General features: G+C 40.3%; 1 protein-coding gene across 1 annotated transcript in view; it reads left to right on the top strand.

Moving 5' to 3' along the window:
- The window catches only part of ROR1 (receptor tyrosine kinase like orphan receptor 1), a 432,218-nt gene that overhangs the window by 278,079 nt on the left and 134,221 nt on the right, over positions 1-19,918 (top strand). The window lies entirely within an intron of this gene.

Genomic DNA, 19,918 nt, shown 5'->3' with positions numbered 1-19,918 from the left:
AGCCAAGAAAGCTGGTTTTCAAGAAGAGGAGATTTACAAACTAAGAGAGAATCAGAGATTGGGGTGGAGGGACTATCCTGCGCCGTTTCCCAGCAACTTCCCAGTTATTGGCACCTAATCCTCCTGATGTCTGGTTGGACTCCTGACCTGAGTTCTACCAGAAACCCTTGCATCCGATGTTCAGTTCCCCGCCTACTTCATTCCTCCACCCCCTGCTTAAACTGGATTGAGTTAGTTACATGCAATCAGTCTTAACAAAGATACGTTGACTCTCCCTAGCATGTATTTGCATTTGCTTGGTTATAGTTAAGACCAAGTGAACACATAGATGAATATTCATACTCACTCTTTGGAATCCTAGAAGGAGTGAGCTGGAAAGAAACCTCAGAGATCTCCTGGTCGCATTCTTGTACAGATGAGGAAGCTGAGGACTATAGACTCAAAGCAAATGATTTATCCCAGGTGACACAGCCAGGATTCACCCTCTCCCATCTACCCATTCCACAAGGATGTATTGAGGAAACCCATGCAGTATGACTGTATTGGAGAATACATGCTCTCTGTCCTTGATGAACTGGCTGTGTGGTAGGATCAAAAAATTTTACGCTTATTTTCACTTTGTTCCATGGGATTCCCCATCTGGAGGACAGTTTCCTACTTCTGCTGGCCCATCATCAGAGGAAGCTCATCCAGGAATCTCTGAGAGCATACTCCCAATGTATATTCTGTGTACTTCTCTTTGTGGCCCTATGTTCTTATATTTGTGGTAGAATCTCCCTTAATAGCCTGGAAGCCTCTTGAAGTTAGAGACTCTAAATCATTATCTTCTCTTTCTAGTGAAAATTTGTCACAAGGTAGGTCTACAGTAAATGTGTATTATAGCAGTATATTTATTTTGCTCCCTAGATTCTCAAGTGGGGACTGTGTTTCAGTTATCTATTGCTAAGTAACAACCCACCGCAAACTTCGTGATTTATGACAACAATCATTTATTATCTTTCATGATTCTAGTTGTTGACTGGGCTTGGCTACTTGATTCTTGCTCAAGGACCCTCGTGTGGGTGTATGAGATGATGGCAGGGCTGGGGTTATCCTGAAGTCTTGATTATTCACATGTCTACTGTCTGGGCTGAGGGGACTCAAAGTACCGGGCCTCCAAGGACATCTCATTCTCTCTATGGTCTCTCCACATGGTGGCCTCAGGGTAACTAGACAGACTTCTTACATGGTAGCAAAGGCTCCCATAGGGACTAGCGCAAGAAAATCTGGAAGAAGCTGCATAGCCTTTTGTGATCTAGCCTCAGAAGTGAGTCATACAGTGTCTGCCACTTTCTGTTAGTCAAGGCAGTCACAAAGGCCTACCCAAGTTCAAGGACAGGGGACACAGACTCTACCTTTTGATGGGAAGAGTAAAATCCCATCAGAGTCGGGACCAAGATGGCGGCTTAGTAATGTACACGCGTCTTAGTTCCTCCTCCAGAGCAACTACTAGGTGACCAGAAACAGTGCAGAATAGCTCCCAGGGCCACGGAAGGGACCGGACACACAGCATACCCCAGTCTGGACTGGCTGGACGGGCTGCGAGACTCCGCCGCGGTGAGCTCCCCGAGCGGCACACGCTTCCCCGGGCTGCAGTGGCTGGCGGCTGGTGCGCCTCCGTCCCTCCTTCCCGGACCAGCTGAGAGTCTCAAAGAGGCAAGTTTCCCAAGCTGCGGCGGCCGGCGGCCAGCACTCCTCTCTCGCGGGCGGCTTCCCGGACCGGCTACGAGTCTCGGATCAGCGAGTGCCCCAACCTGCGGCGACCGGCACCCCTCCCCCACAGGCGGCTTCCGGGTCCGGTGGCGAGTCTCGGATCAGCGAGTGCCCCTACCCGCAGCGACCAGCGCCCCTCCCCCACAGGCGGCTGCCCGGAGGGAGAGGAGGGAGTTTCTGACAGTGGCAGGGACTGGGTCCAACCAAACACCAATAATGGCATTAATAAAGGAGCCACAACATCTTTTGCTGGTGGGACCCGCAGACAGACAAGCACCACATACTGGGCAGGATAAAAAAAAAAAAACAGAGCCCAGAGACTTCACAGGAAAATCTTTCAACCTGCTGGGTCTCACACTCAGGGAAATTTGATCAAATGTCCAGATGCCAGCAAAAAATAACAAATCACACCAGGAAAATTGAAGATATGGCCCAGTCAAAGGAACAAACCAATAGTTCAAATGAGATACAGGAGCTGAGACAACTAATTCTGAATATACAAACAGATATGGAAAACCTCTTCAAAAACCAAATCAATAAATTGAGGGAGGACATGAAGAAAGCAAGGGATGAACAAAAAGAAGAAATGGAAAGTCTGAAAAAACAAATCACAGAACATATGGGAATGAAAGATACAGTAGAAGAGATGAAAAAAACAATGGAAACCTACAATGGTAGATTTCAAGAGACAGAGGTTAGAATTAGTGAACTGGAGGGTGGAACATCTGAAATCCAAAAAGAAACAGAAACTATAGGGAAAAGAATGGAAAAATTTGAGCAGGGGCTCAGGGAATTGAATGATAATATGAAGTGCACAAATATACGTGTTGTGGGTGTCCCAGAAGGAGAAGAGAAGGGAAAAGCTGGAGAAAAACTAATGGAAGAAATTATCACTGAAAATTTCCCAACTCTTATGGAAGACCTAAAATTACAGATCCAAGAAGTGCAGCGCACCCCAAAGAGAATAGATCCAAATAGGCATTCTCCAAGACATTTACTAGTTAGAATGTCAGAGGTCAAAGAGAAAGAGAGGATCTTGAAAGCAGCAAAAGAAAAACAATCCATCACATGCAAGGGAAACCCAATAAGACTATGTGTAGATTTCTCAACAGAAACCATAGAGGCAAGAAGACAGTGGGATGATATATTTAAATTACTAAAAGAGAAAAACTGCCAACCAAGAATTCTATATCCAGCAAAATTGTCCTTCAAAAATGAGGGAGAAATTAAAACATTTTCAGACAAAAAGTCACTGAGAGAATTTGTGACCAAGAGACCAGCTCTGCAAGAAATACTAAAGGGAGCACTAGAGTCAGATACGAAAAGACAGAAGAGAGAGGTGTGGAGAAGAGTGTAGAAAGAAGGAAAATTAGATATGATATATATAATACAAAAGGCAAAATGGTAGAGGAAAATATTACCCAAACAGTAATAACACTAAATGTTAATGAACTGAATTCCCCAATCAAAAGACATAACTGGCAGAATGGATTAAAAAACAGGATCCTTCTATATGCTGTCTACAGGAAACACATCTTAGACCCAAAGATAAACATAGGTTGAAACTGAAAGATTGGGAAAAGATATTTCATGCATAACAACCAGAAAAGAGCAGGAATAGCTATACTAATATCCAACAAATTAGACTTCAAGTGTAAAATAGTTAAAAGAGATAAAGAAGGATACTATCTACTAATAAAGGGAACAGTTAAACAAGAAAACATAACAATCATAAATATTTACGCACCGAATCAGAATGCCCCAAAATACGTGAGGAATACACTGCAATTACTGAAAAGGGAAATAGACACATCTACCATAATAGTTGGAGACTTCAATTCCCCACTCTCATCAATGGACAGAACATCTAGACAGATGGATCTTGATGATCAATATTGATCTAGAGGATCAATAAAGAAACAGAGAATTTAAATATTACAATAAATGAGCTACACTTAACAGATATTTATAGGACATTACACCCCACAACAGCAGGGTACACCTTTTTCTCAAGTGCTCATGGATCATTCTCAAAGATAGACCATATGCTGGGTCACAAAGCAAGTCTCAACAAATTCAAAAAGATTGAAATCATACACAACACTTTCTCAGATCATAGAGGAATGAAGTTGGAAATCAATAATAGGCAAAGTGCCAGAAAATTCACAAATACGTGGAGGCTCAACAACACACTCTTAAACAACCAGTGGGTCAAGGAAGAAATTACAAGAGAAATTAGTAAATATCTGAGGCGAATGAAAATGAAAACACAACATATCAAAACCTATGGGACGCAGCAAAGGCAGTGCTAAGAGGGAAATTTATTGCCCTAAATGCCTTTATCAAAAAAGAAGAAAGGGCAAAAATTCGGGAATTAACTGTCCACTTGGAAGAACTGGAGAAAGAACAGCAAACTAACCACAAAGCAAGCAAAAGGAAAGAAATAACAAAGATTAGGGCAGAAATAAACGAAATTGAGAACATGAAAACAATAGAGAAAATCAACAAGACCAGAAGTTGGTTCTATGAGAAAATCAACAAGATTGATGGGCCCTTAGCAAGATTGACAAAAAAAAGAAGAGGGCGGGCCGCGGTGGCTCAGCGGGCAAAGTGCTTGCCTGCTATGCCGGAGGACCTCGGTTCGATTCCCGGCCCCAGCCCATGTAACAAAAACGGAGAAACAGAATACAATAAAACACGAAAATGTTTAAAAATGTTTCCCTTTCTTCCTTCCTTCCTTCCTTCTATCCTTCCTTCCTTCTCTCTGTCTTTCCTTTAAAAAAAAAAAAAAAAAAAAAAAAAAAAAAAAAAAAAAAAGAAGAGAGAGGATGCAAATAAATAGGATCAGAAATGAAAGAGGAGACATAACCACTGACCTCACAGAAATAAAGGAGGTAATAACACGATACTATGAACAACTTTATGCTAATAAATACAACAATTTAGATGAAATGGACAAGTTCCTAGAAAGGCATGAACAACCAACTTTGACCCAAGAAGCAATAGATGACCTCAACAAACCAATCACAAGTAAAGAAATTGAATCAGTCATTCAAAAGCTTCCCAAAAAGAAAAGTCCAGGACCAGACGGCTTCACATGTGAATTCTATCAAACATTCCAGAAAGAATTAGTACCAACCCTGCTCAAACTCTTCAAAAAAATTGAAGTGGAGGGAAGGCTACTTAATTCATTCCATGAAGCCAACATCACCCTCATACCAAAACCAGGCAAAGATATTACAAAAAAAGAAAACTACAGACCAATCTCTCTAATGAAAATAGATGCAAAAATCCTCAATAAAATTCTAGCAAATCGAATCCAGCAACACATTAAAAGAATTATACATCATGACCAAGTAGGATTCATCCCAGGTATGCAAGGATGGTTCAACATAAGAAAATCAATTAATGTAATACACCATATCAACAAATCAAAGCAGAAAAATCACATGATCATCTCAATTGATGCAGAGAAGGCATTTGACAAGATTCAACATTCTTTCCTGTTGAAAACACTTCAAAGGATAGGAATACAAGGGAACCTCCTTAAAATGATAGAGGGAATATATGAAAAACCCACAGCTAATATCATCCTCAATGGGGAAAAATTGAAAACTTTCCCCCTAAGATCAGGAACAAGACAAGGATGTCGATTATCACCACTGTTATTCAACATCGTGTTGGAGGTTCTAGCCAGAGCAATTAGACAAGAAAAAGAAATACAAGGCATCAAAATTGGAAAGGAAGAAGTAAAACTATCACTGTTTGCAGATGATATGATACTATACGTCGAAAACCCTGAAAACGCCACAGCAAAACTACTAGAGCTAATAAATGAATACAGCAAAGTAGCAGGTTACAAGATCAACATTCAAAAATCTGTAGTGTTTCTATACACTAGCAATGAACAAGCTGAGGGGGAAATCAAGAAACGAATCCCATTTACAATTGCAACTAAAAGAATAAAATACTTAGGAATAAATTTAACTAAAGAGACAAAAGACCTATACAAAGAAAACTACAAAAAACTGTTAAAAGAAATCACAGAAGACCTAAATAGATGGAAGGGCATACCGTGTTCATGGATTGGAAGACTAAGTATAGTTAAGATGTCAATTCTACCTAAATTGATTTACAGATTCAACGCAATACCACTCAAAATCCCAACAACTTACTTTTCAGAAATAGAAAAACCAGTAAGCAAATTTATCTGGAACGGCAGGGTGCCCCGAATTGCTAAAAGTGTCTTGAGGAAAAAAACGAAGCTGGAGGTGTCACGCTGCCTGACTTTAAGGCATATTATGAAGCCACAGTGGTCAAAACAGCATGGTACTGGCATAAAGATAGATATATCGACCAATGGAATCGAATAGAGTGCTCAGATATAGACCCTCTCATCTATGGACATTTGATCTTTGATAAGGCAGTCAAGCCAACTCACCTGGGACAGAACAGTCTCTTCAATAAATGGTGCCTAGAGAACTGGATATCCATATGCAAAAGAATGAAAGAGGACCCGTATCTCACACCCTATACAAAAGTTAACTCAAAATGGATCAAAGATCTAAACATTAGGTCTAAGACCATAAAACAGTTAGAGGAAAATGTAGGGAGATATCTTATGAATCTTACAATTGGAGGTGGTTTTATGGACCTTAAACCTAAAGCAAGAGCACTGAAGAAGGAAATAAATAAATGGGAGCTCCTCAAAATTAAACACTTTTGTGTATCAAAGAACTTCATCAAGAAAGTAGAAAGACAGCTTACACAATGGGAGACAATATTTGGAAACGACATATCAGATAAAAGTCTAGTATCCAGAATTTATAAAGAGATTGTTCAACTCAACAACAAAAAGACAGCCAACCCAATTACAAAATGGGAAAAAGACTTGAACAGACACTTCTCAGAAGAGGAAATACAAATGGCCAAAAGGCACATGAAGAGATGCTCAGTGTCCCTGGCCATTAGAGAAATGCAAATCAAAACCACAATGAGATATCATCTCACACCCACCAGAATGGCCATTATCAACAAAACAGAAAATGACAAGTGCTGGAGAGGATGTGGAGAAAGAGGCACACTTATCCACTGTTGGTGGGAATGTCAAATGATGCAACCACTGTGGAAGGCAGTTTGGCGGTTCCTCAAAAAGCTGAATATAGAATTGCCATACGACCCAGTAATACCATTGCTAGGTATCTACTCAGAGGACATAAGGGCAAAGACACAAACGGACATTTGCACACCAATGTTTATAGCAGCATTATTTACAATTGCAAAGAGATGGAAACAGCCAAAATGTCCATCAACAGACGAGTGGCTAAACAAACTGTGGTATATACATACGATGGAATATTATGCAGCTTTAAGACAAGATAAACTTATGAAGCATGTAATAACATGGATGGACCTAGAGAACATTATGCTGAGTGAGACTAGCCAAAAACTAAAGGACAAATACTGTATGGTCCCACTGATGTGAACCGACATTAGAGAATAAACTTGGAATATGTCATTGGTAACAGAGACCATCAGGAGATAGAAATAGGGTAAGATAATGGGTAATTGGAGCTGAAGGGATACAGATTGTGCAACAAGACTGGGTACAAAAGCTCAGAAATGGACAGCACAATACTACCTAATTGTAATGTAATTATGTTAAAACACTGAATGAAGCTGCATCTGAGGTATAGTTTTTTTTTCTCTCTATTATCGTTTTATTTCTTTTTCTGTTTTTTTCTATTTCTTTTTCTAAATCGATGCAAATGTACTAAGAAACAATGAATATGCATCTATGTCATGATATTAAGGATTACTGATTGTAAATGTAGAATGGAATGATTTCTAAATGTTGTCAGTTAATTTTTTTAATTAATAATAAATAAATAAATAATGGGGGAACAATTGGTAAAAAAAAATCAAATAAATTACAGATCAAATAAATTGCAGATATGTTTCTGCATCTCTGCTTTATACTTCTTCACATGCGGGGGACACAAAAGAAATTAAACACTTTTTCCCTGACTGTAAGAAGCCATGGTTTTCAGATGACTCTGTTTCTGGCCCCACTGACAGCCACATCCATTTCAACTAGTTTGCCACTTCTTACCAGAACTACTCACAGCATTCAGTAATCACGGATTTCACCAGCCTAAGGGTTAGTATGAGCAAAGCAGATAGGGCCAACTTCTCATAATAAACTATTCTTGTGTGCTGAGGACTCCTACAGAGGAATACATAGAAGACTCATACTTGGGCCCTGCCAAGAAAAAAACTATGAAAGAGAAAAAATACTATAAAAGGGAAAAATAGATTCAAGCATAAAGTAGACCTTCGAGCATTATTCTTTAATGGTAAAAAATAGGAAGGGGAGCAAAATATTCAGCAGTTTGGGAAAGTCCATTCTTTCTGATCTCTGATGGAAATATGTCAGCAGAGATCTATATCTGGTTTTTTTTTGGATTTCTGAGGCCATACCAACTTAGGGAGGAAGAAATAAGGACATAAATTCAGCAGTCCAGCAAACCGTCCTTTCCATACACAGCTCTATCTGCCTTTCTTCCCTGGTGGGTCAGCTCAAGCTTCATGAAGCTCAGCTCTGATCACTTGGTTCCCCTGCTCAGAACTGTGTGATCACTGCTTCTTGCTGGCCAGGTGAGGTACAGAACGCCTCATTGCTGTTGAGGTCCCTCTTTGGTCTTGGCCCTTCCAGGCTTCTCATCACTACTCCTTTGTCCGTAACCTTCTTGAAACGCATGTTGCTCTCTCCCACTCTGGATTCTCATGCCGTTGAGCTGTTCGTTGCTCATTTCCCACAGAATACCATCTCCTCCACCTCTACCTCCTGAAAGCAAACCTCCACCACCACCACCACCTTCAGAAACAAAGCTGGAAGAGTTTAAAGAGGAAGTGGCTTGGAGCTCCCGGGGTACATTCTCTAAAAGTCGTGTCTTTTAAACAGTCTTTAGAGGAACTGTGTTAAAGCAAAGGTTGTTAAGACCATGATACCTCAGGGCTCCTCAGTGGTGCTGATTGTGGGGTGCAATTAACATTTAATGGGCAGGAGCCTGGGATGCTAAGTACCCTATGTTGCACGGCCAATCCCATAGGATGAGGAATTTTTCTACCTAAAGGGTCAGCAATGCTCCCATTGAGTTTCAATGAGGAAGCTGTGTGAACTGTTACATTGTGAAATGTAGATACATATGAGACATGTAGTGTGGTCACCAAGGGTGGCACCCAGCTCCCACCCTCTGGTCTTCCTCATCCGTCTAGACTGGCTTGCTCTCTCTGTTAGACTCTGGCTGGCTTCTCTGCCTCTGCTGTCCATCAAGGCCCAGTTCAAGCACCCCCTCCTCTCTAAAGCCTTCCATGATTTCTACAGCTGGACTTCCTTACCCCTCCTGAGCATAAAACAGCATTTTCTGGCATCTTTTCTATTTTGTATAAATTTCTTTTCTAGGAGTATTCTGTAAATTGGAGAGATGGGATAGATCTGTCCCATTTCCCAACCTGCCCTCCCTCCTCCAGCATGCCTGCACAGGTGTTTAATAAGTGTTTGCTTATTTTTCTTCCCCCCCCTCCTTTCCTCTTCTCCCCACCCCCAAATGTCTACACATTCCAGCAAGCGGACAGGAAGTCTGGGGTTTCTCTCCCCCTCTGATCTGCTCTGGGCCTAACTCATTCTGCCTGATAAAAGGCAGGGAACTGACCAGTCCCTCTGCCACCACCGTACACTAACCCTGCCTGGGCTGTTTTGATCTCATACGCTCTTGCTCTCTCCCAAAATCCTTCAACAGTCAACATATTGACCACACACTTAGCTTTTACTCTCATTCTGATTTGTATGCCTGGAATATCTCTTTTTCCCTTCAAAATCTTAAGGGTCCCCTGAAGGACAAAGAGTAACATCTCTTCCGTTTAAAAACTCCCCAGATTGCTAAATGTCATCTCCTTTGGAAACCATTCTCTGCCCCACCCACAATCTAAAAAGCAAATATAAGCCCTCGCTCTTCTAGGATCCTCCACCAGCTGAATATATTCAGATCATACTCTATGGCAATTGTCTCTTTCCATGTTTTACTCGGCAGCCAGGCTGTGAGGTCTTTGAGCATAGGTTCTTAAATCCATTTGTTCATCTATTAATTAAATATTTTGTGCATCAAGCCATAGCAAGCCTTTGCTAGGCTTAAGGAGCTAAAACAATGTTCACACTCTTGTGTGTTTAATTGATTTTTGCCTCTTGCTCCTACGAAAATAGCACTCACTTTAGTTTTCTTCCCCAAATTACTCAGTTCTTTATTGTTTTCTAGAAAATGCATTAGTGTAGGACATTTCTCATTGTAAAGGAATTTGGTTCAAAATTTGAAGTCAAAACCAGCCCATTCATAACAGAGAACATTCATAGATCACAAGGACTGCTCCACTGTACTGCTCTGCTAACAAGAGATCTGACACGTGGCCAAGTCAGCAGAACCTTTCAATTTTGAAATCCAAATCTTGCACAATGAATGGAGACAGAAGGAAAGAATGGTTCATGTGCCCTTTTGTGCCCCCCAAAGTTTACATTCTGGGAAAACCTGAAACTGGAATGTCTGCCTCGGTGGAATCGTGTTGGAATGCCAACGGGCGCACAAAGAGATATGGGTCCTGTATGTGACTTTAGAAAACTAAGATGGCCCAACTGTGTGGCCTCCATAGGAATGGAAATTCCTGGGCCAGAATGACAAGCTTTTATTTTGAAAGCCACCTGGACTCCACTTAGAGTCATCAAATGCTTGAGAATTTATTATGACTGGCCAAGCCGCTGCCTCACACAGTCAGGCCAAGGAAGTGAAAATACACATTGACTTTGTCTTTGAAGGCCCTGAGTGTGGCTTGGTTCCTGCTTGCACAGGGCTGAAAGCACAATGCATGCACAAGGAGCCACAGGCTTCTACTGCAAGGATCACATGCGATGCTGACGCAGTGGCGTCTCCTGTTCGTGGTATTGAAATCACAGATAACTTATGATGTGTTCTGTTTGCATTGGCCCAGAGCCCAAACCAGAAACGTATTTCAGGCTTGGCCTTCTAGATAACCATCTCTAGTCATTTAAAAGTTCATTATGCAGGACCCACTCATCCTGTCCTACCATAGTTAAGGTCTGTCAGCATTTTTCAAAGGTTTATAACTCGACCATAAAGGGGGGAAATGCTGCTTTTAGGTTGCGATGTGGCATGCAGAGTCTAAGCCCAGGAGTCAGATGCTTTGCTTTTTTTGTTATTTTTAAGTTAGAATCTGCTAACTCACAGTGAGGCACAGTAGTGGGGGGGGTGGGGGGGGCGGTGATCTTATTATTTGATGTGTTAATATTTGGGTTTGGAAAAGCTATAAATGACTCTGGGATGTAGATATACCTTGTACCTGAAGAATTCTCAGACCCATAAATCTGTTTATCATCCTAGCCTTTGGTGAAGGATAGGAAGTTTAGTTTTTTTTAAAGGTATCATTTTTAAAGGTAAGTTGGATGAAGGCTGAGGGAATCAGAGATCATACTGAGAATATTGCTCCAATACTAAGGGTCCAATTCTTGAGCCAGAAATCTTTTTTTTTTAAACATAACAACATACAAACAGAAACATTCTTAACATATGATCATTCCATTCTTGGTATATCATCAATAACTCACAAAATCATCACATAGTTTTATATTCATCACCATGATCATTTCTTAGAACATTTGCATCAATTCAGAAAAAGAAAAAAGAAACTTATATATACCATACCCCTTAGCCCTCCCTCTCACTGATTACTAGGTTTTGCATCTATCCAATATATTTTAGCCTTTGTTTCCCCTATTTTTTTTCTATGCCCCTTATCACTCCATTTCATTGATCACTAGCATTTCAATTTCCAAATTTGTTTTAACATTTGTTCCCCCTATTATTTATTTATTTTTAATCCATATGTTTTACTCACCTGTCCATACCATTGATAAAAGGAGCATCAAACACAAGGTCTTACAATCACACAGTCACATTGTGAAAGTTATAACATTGTACAATCATCTTCAAGAAACATGGCTACTGGAACACAGCTCTACATTTTTAGGCACTTCCCTCCATCCTCTCCAATATACCTTAACTAAAAAGGTGATATCTATATAATGTGTAAAAATAACCTCCAGGATAACCTCTTGACTTTGTTTGGAATCTCTCAGTCATTGACACTTTATTTTGTCTCATTTCTCTAGGTTTTTGAAGGTTTTCTCATTTCCTTTATGCTGAATCCCAGCTTATTCTAAGATTTCTGTCCCACGTTGCCAGGAAGGTTTATACCCCTGGGAGTCATGTCCCACATAAAGAGGGGGGGAGGGCAGTAAGTTTGCTTGTCGTGTTGGCTGAGAGAGATGGGCCACATCTAAGCAACAAAAGAAGTTCTCTGGGGTGACTCTTAGACCTAATTTTAAGTAGGCTTAGTCTGTCCTTTGCGGGGATAAGTTTCATTTGAACAAACCCCAAGATTGAGGCCTCAGCCTATTGCTTTAGTTGCCCCCACTGTCAAGCCAAAAATCTTAAGTTCAAAATTACGGTTAGAAAATTCTGATTACATCAAAACCCTTTATTAATTGTAGCAATCTAAAGGTTGGAGGCCAGCCATTCTCACTCCGCATAGATCTTAACTACTTAAGAGGGAAAAATAGTTTCCCTGAGCTCTTAAAAGCCATTTACATACAATTGGCCTACTTGTAAAATAACCTATTCATTAAAAAAAGCCTCTAAGTAGCAGAATTTTCTTAAACTTCTTTGAGTTGCTGTGTGTACTTAAGTGTGCTTCCTAAGAAAAGACTATAAAGATGCCTGACTTACCCCCCTTAGTCCAGATTTATAGGGGGTCTTGCTCTAAGTGCACATTTGCAGAGCTGTTTCTGATGTATGTGCATTCCCTCCCTAGAAAGGAGCCACATCGGTGACCATTTGTGATCATTGGTACTTTGCATGCTCTTTAAACCCTGTCTTGCTCTTCAGAGGTCATCAGCCCAGCTCTGCTTGAAGCGTTAGTGTTTGAGCTCTCAAGAAAATGTGCTAGCCCAGAACCCAACCCTTCTCTTGTTCTTACTTTTAGCCATAATGTTCCCTGATCTACAGCAGCTTTGCTCAGCCAAAAAAATGTTTTATTTTCCTCCAACTACCTCTGTACCTCTGTAGCTGATTGGGACCATAGGGCCATGATTGAACTAGAGAGTTCAAGACAGTGGTCAGGGTGGGAGATGTGCTTCCCTTTTTATTAATAATGTGATCTTAGGCAAAATGCTTAAAACCTGTGTTGGTTTCTTCTTCTAAACAATGGGGGCTGAAATGGAGAATCCTCCAGAGGATTCTTGAGGAGTAGTGAGTTACAAGGCTTAGCAGAATTTCAGGCCTGAGTATGTGGTCAGGAAATGGTAACTTTAATTTTTTTATTTTTTAAGACATCTTTTATTGTGAAATATAGCATATACAAAAATGCAATAAATTTCAAAGTACACCACAACAAATAGTTATAGAACAGATTTCAGAATTTCGTATGAGTTGCAGTTCCAGAATTTTAGGTTTTTCCTTCTAGCTGCTCTAAGACACTGGACCTGAAAGAAATATCAGTATCGTGATTCAGCAGTCATACTCATTTATTAAACCCTATTTCTCTGTTATAACTCTTTTTTCTCCTTTGATCCTTCTCCTGATCTTTAGGGGTATTTGAGCTATGGCCATTCTAAAGTTTTCATGTTGAAAATGGTTGTCAATAATATGGGATAGGGTATGCAACTAGTTGATGTTCTTGAAGAGGCTGGCCCCTCTGGGTTTCAGGACTTATCTGACCTAGGAACCCATCTGGAGGTTGTAGGTTTCTGGAAGGTAATCTTTTAGCAATTTGGGGCACCCTGCCCTTCCAGATAAATTTGCTTATTGGGTTTTCTATTTGCTAAAAGTATCTGGAGGAAAAATAACGAAGCTGGAGGTCTCACACTACATGACTTTAAGGCATATTATGAAGCCACAGTGGTCAAAACATCATGGTACTGGCATAAAGATAGATATATTGACCAATGGAATCAAATAGAGTGCTCAGATATAGACCCTCTCATCTATGGACATTTGATCTTTGATAAGGCAGTCAAGCCAACTCACCTGGGACAGAACAGTCTCTTCAATAAATGGTGCCTAGAGAACTAGATATCCATATGCAAAAGAATGAAAGAGGACCCGTATCTCACACCCTATACAAAAGTTAACTCAAAATGGATCAAAGATCTAAACATTAGGTCTAAGACCATAAAACAGTTAGAGGAAAATGTAGGGAGATATCTTATGAATCTTACAATTGGAGGTGGTTTTATGGACCTTAAACCTAAAGCAAGAGCACTGAAGAAGGAAATAAATAAATGGGAGCTCCTCAAAATTAAACACTTTTGTGTATCAAAGAACTTCATCAAGAAAGTAGAAAGACAGCTTACACAATGGGAGACAATGTTTAGAAACAACATATCAGATAAAAGTCTATTATCCAGAATTTATAAAGAGATTGTTCAACTCAACAACAAAAAGACAGCCAATCCAATTACAAAATGGGAAAAAGACTTGAACAGACACTTCTCAGAAGAGGAAATACAAATGGCCAAAAGGCACATGAAGAGATGCTCAACGTCCCTGGCCATTAGAGAAATGCAAATCAAAACCACAATGAGATATCATCTCATACCCACCAGAATGGCCATTATCAACAAAACAAAAAATGACAAGTGCTGGAGAGGATGTGGAGAAAGAGACACACTTATTCACTGTTGGTGGGAATGTCAAATGGTGCAACTGCTGTGGAAGGCAGTTTGGCGGTTCCTCAAAAAGCTGAATATAGAATTGCCATACGACCCAGCAATACCATTGCTAGGTATCTACTCAGAGGACATAAGGGCAAAGACACAAACGGACATTTGCACACCAATGTTTATAGCAGCATCATTTACAATTGCAAAGAGATGGAAACAACCAAAATGTCCATCAGCAGACGAGTGGCTAAACAAACTGTGGTATATACATACGATGAAATATTATGCAGCTTTAAGACAGAATAAACTTATGAAGTATGTAACAACATGGATGGACCTTGAGAACATTATGCTCAGTGAGACTAGTCAAAAACTAAAGGACAAATACTGTATGGCCTCACTGATATGAACTGACATTAGTGAATAAACTTGGAATATTTCGTTGGTAACAGACCATCAGGAGATAGAAATAGGGTAAGATATTGGGTAATTGGAGCTGAAGGAATACAGACTGTGCAACAGGACTGAATACAAAAACTCAGAAATGGACAGCACAGTACTACCTAACTGTAACACAATTATGTTAAAACACTGAATGAAGCGCATATGAGAATGATAGAGGGAGGAGGGCTGGGACATAAATGAAATCAGAAAGAAAGATAGATGTTAAAGATTGAGATGGTATAATCTAGGAATGCCTAGAGTGTATAATAATAGTGACTAAATGTACAAATTTTAAAAATGTTTTGCAAAAAAAAAAGAAAGAAAGAAGATAATCTCAGTGCATGAAATTTTTGTAAAATCTCAGAGCCCTGGGTGTTCTTTCAGATTAACAGGAGTGGTTTCGGCTGGGGTTTGGCAAACTGTGGGTAGCTTTAATTTCTTATGGCTAACTGTTCTTCCATTGCCTGCACAGGAGAATCACTTGTGAAGGGTCTGAAAATCCTTAATCCTGGACACCACCTTGATCAATTATATTATAATATCTGGGGCTAGGACACAGGTATCAGTATTTTAATGTTATTTCCCAGGTGGCATTGATATTCCGAGAGGGTTGAGAGTCTCTGGTTCTAGCTAATTATAATTCCCTGTAGCCAATATGCCCTATGTTCCAGAGAAGGATTATCTCATTTAATTCCAACAACAACAATTTTAGCAGGTGTATTAGCTAGGGTTCTCTAGAGAAACTGAATCAGCAAGAGATATCCGTAGATACAAAATTTATAAAGGTATCTCACATAAGCATGGGAATTAGAGTCCGAGGTCTATAGGGCAGTCTGCAAGCTGGTAACTCAAGAAGGTCCTCAACAAACTCTCAGGAGAGGCTGGCTGGACAACCATGGGAGTGGAAGAGTCCAAAATCCGTAGGGCAGGCTGTGAAGCTGGCAACTCTGATGAAGGGTCTGGATGAACACCACAGGAGAGGCTCACTGACTGAAGCAGGAAGAGTGACTGCCTCTTCTGAATCCTCCTCAAAAGCCTTCTGTTGTTTAGATTAAGCATCACTCATTGCAGAAGATGCTCCCCTTAGCTGATTACAAATGCAATCATGATTTAAGTCCATGAAATGTCCTCATAGCAATAGACCGCCAGCACTTGCCCGACCAGATGACTGGGCACCACCACCTGGCCAAGGTGACACATGAACCTGACCATGACAGCAGGTATATAGCTATTAGCCCATTTTACAGTTGAGAAAAATGGGGCTTAAAGAAGTTACGTGACACAAGTAAAAGATGGCGGTCAGACCTTGAGCCCAGGCAGGCCATCTCCAGGGCCCATGCTCTTAATTACTATGGTCAGGCAGTTACTATAAATAACACTTCCAATGGAAGCTGAGCTCCAGCAAGTGGAGTCATCTGATGGTTTGGTGCTTTCTCCATACCTTCAGGTTACTGACCTCCTGCTCTTGCCTCCTGCCTCATGTGCTCAGGACTTCCCAGCAGCCCCACATCAGATAACAAACTGGTTATTCAGAAGTGCCTTGCTATTTTGGCTGATTTTTATTAAACACAGCTTGTGGCTCCAACTCAAGAATGTGCAAGCCGATTTAGATTATGCTTTGCATTAAGTTTATTAAGATAAAAAATATTTCCTGAGATAGTGAGTCAGAAGTATTTATGGTGAAGTGTGCTGCAAGTGAATGCAGGTTGATAGCGTGAACAGAATGTTCTCTCGAAGTCAAATGCGATGACCTAACAGTGTTTGGCAGCCCTCCTTTATGTTTAGCTAAGCATTTTATTTCATGTTGGGGACCTCCTCCCTCTTCTGAAAAGGATCGGTCATGTAGGAGGCTAGGATTTTGGCGTTTGCCTCTTTTGATACCAATCCGTTGGCCCTCATCCTAATTGTGACTGGCTTTCCCGCTGACTGGCCGGGTTGCCATGGCAACAGGCTGTTAAACTTTTGAGATCTCAGTTTCTCTCACCTGTCAGAATGGGAATAACTTGGCCCCGCCTCCTTCCCTGAGGGTGGGAGGGCATTTTGAAAATTAAGTAATAAATGTTGGGAGGGATTTGTGGGTGTGATGTCTGTCAGACAGGCAAATAATAAATGGGGTGTCTCCAAAGCTAATTTGCCCAAAATACGCTTGAGTCTTCCATTTACTTAATCAACCAGCATTTATTAAATGCCTGTGAAGCTCACAATAACACATGGAGTGCAGAGGAAATAGAGTCTCAATTCCCAGAGAGCTCATAAACTAGCTTCTTTTTTTTTTTCTTGCAGTTCACTTTTTGGGATTCATGTGCTGTATTTACAAAGCTCATTCCCTCTGATGACTTCAGTTACGTCATTAGTGACTAGGGGTGATTTAGTACTCTGTACCCAGTGGGGGTTCTCACGTGCTGGATGGACACAAAAGGGCAGGAACATTCTTGAGTCTCTGGTTAGGCGATGATAGGGTCCAGTCTGGGCTCACTGGGAAGTGGTGTGTTGGATAATAGTGGCAGTGTGGTCTCTGGTGTCCAAAGACCTGGGGTTTGACTCTTAGTTCTGCCACTTTTTGGCTGTGGCTCACCCAGACTCTGCAATTGTGTGTCGGCTATTATTTAACCGCTCTGTATCTCAGTTTCCTCGTTTTAAAATGAGGGTACTAATAATGTGTGCACCGTAGGATTATTTTTGAGATTAAATAAGTAAATGTGTGTAAGGTGCTTTCTAACAATGCCCAGTACCCTGCAAATGCTCAAAAAATAATAATAAAAAGCAGTAGCCATGATCATCACTGATAATGGGGGAGAGTGGTGCCCTAAAAGGATTCTGGATTTTATTTTCCTACAGTATAAAAAATAAGACAGTCTTTTTTTCCCCAGAGTCCCAAACATTTGCCCAAATCTGCCACAACCCCTTGGAATCACCCCAAAGCCCCCAAACTGCTTGCATTTCAGAAATAGAAAATAGCCCATACAGGCTGCTCAAGGCCTGAGCTAAGCCATTTTGTCCCCTGAAACTCCCACCAGTCCAGATGCAGAGGGGCCCAGGGAAGGAAGGGTCAGAAGATGTGGAGTGTGAGGAACAGAGCACTGGGCTGTGAGTCCAAATCCTGGCTTTTCCAGTTATCAGCTGTGAACTCTGGGACAGGTCTTTAAACCCTCTTAATCTCAACTCACCTGTCCTGATGGTACAAAATTGGTGGAGGGTAAAACTGCTGGCACCTTAACACAAATCAGAGCAGTGGCACCAAACTATACTAGTAGTCATTGTATTCGTCACTGCCATCCACTTGGGGTTTAAAAAAAAAAAACAAAACCTGTTACAATTAAGAGTGTCTTTGATGAAACAGTGAAAATTATTAATTTTATTACATATTGACCTTTGGGTAGGTATTGTTTTCAATTCTGTGTGGTGAAATAGAAATATACAAAAAGCACTTGTGTTGCTAAACTGCCATGTCTCAAAGAAAAGCATTTAACTTGTGAGCTGAACTAACCACTGTTTACTTGAAAGGACACTGACAGGCAACCTGTCACTAGTTAGACTTGATTATTCTTGAAAATGAACAAAATGGTCTTGCCACCATTTCAAGGAAACGAGATAGCTTTGGTTGCCTGTGATAAAATTTGAACTTTCAAGCAACAGCTAGAATCTTGGAAAACTTTTATTTGCCACCATGAGCTTGAATACTTAAAAGCTTTTCTAATGAAATTAGTGATGAAATTAATGTGGTTTTTAAAAATAATACAATTAAATGTGTCCACCTTTGGAAGAGCTGCAGTATTGAGTGAAACCATGTCTTCTAAAAGACCAGTGTGCACATGGTATTACAAAATTCATACATGGATAAAAGATCCATTCAAAGTACAAGATAAACAAATCAACTTTTATGTAACATTATGAAAAGTTCATTGATATGACTTCTGTTTTCACACTGCAATTAACCTTTAAGAAACTATCCCTTGTTGACTGTTGGTGTAATATCAAAGAATATGCTCAATTATCTGAAAAGGCTATTAAAATAACCCTGCCTTTTTCTGTGTAAGGTTGGATTTTCTTCATATATTTCAGCCCAAACAACATTATCTCAACAGATTGAATGCAGAAACAATAGGGGAATCTAGCTCTGCTCTTAAGCCAAATAATAGATTGTAACCATCTAAAACAATGTCATTCTTCTTAACTGTATTGTTTTAGAAAATATAATTATTTTTCATTAAAATGTATGAATTATGTTAAAATAAGGTAGTAATATGCTTATTTTTATTTTTAAATAAATCACTAGACAAATATTTTAACTTTTCTCTTTGGAGTTCACAATATTTTTTAAGTGTGTAAAGGGGTCTTGATTATACCAGAAAGTTTGAGAACCTCTGGCTTAGTGCTTTAGAACATGAACTCTGGAGCCAAAAGAATTTAAGTCTCAGTTCTTCCACTTACTGTTTGTGTCATCTTAGAAAACTTTCTTATCCTGTCTGTGACTTTGGTTCAATAGCTGCTATTATCACTTTTGTTAGGATATCATCATTGTTGGCATCAAAACTGGTTTTTTCTCTCTCAGACCAGATTATACCCCACTTGCTGTTCTATCATGTCAATATGTGTGGTTTAGAGAGGAAAGGAAATAAGACAAGAAAGCTCACCTCCTCAGAGCTCAAGCACACATTCTCAGAGGTATTGAATGTGATCATGCAGCCTCTGCAAAAAGTGCAAACAGCCAGGTCTAAGCGAAGAAGCCAAGCCCCTTTGTCTGGCTTTCCAGCTTAGGCAGACCTGCTGCCTTCCATCCAGTGCTTCTGTGGCTGCCCATATGGAAACATAAACTGTTCCAGGAGGAGCAGATCCCTCAGACTGATGTGATAGATAATGAAACTGAAGCCCAGGGAGGTGCATGACAGCCTGATACACATAGCTAGTTGGTGACAGAACTGGGCCTCAGGTCCA

The sequence above is a fragment of the Tamandua tetradactyla genome, chromosome 11 (assembly GCF_023851605.1).
Source record: "Tamandua tetradactyla isolate mTamTet1 chromosome 11, mTamTet1.pri, whole genome shotgun sequence".
Taxonomy (NCBI): domain Eukaryota; kingdom Metazoa; phylum Chordata; class Mammalia; order Pilosa; family Myrmecophagidae; genus Tamandua; species Tamandua tetradactyla.
The sequence above is the reverse complement of the archived record's forward strand: the minus strand, read 5'-3'. Positions and strand labels throughout refer to the sequence as shown.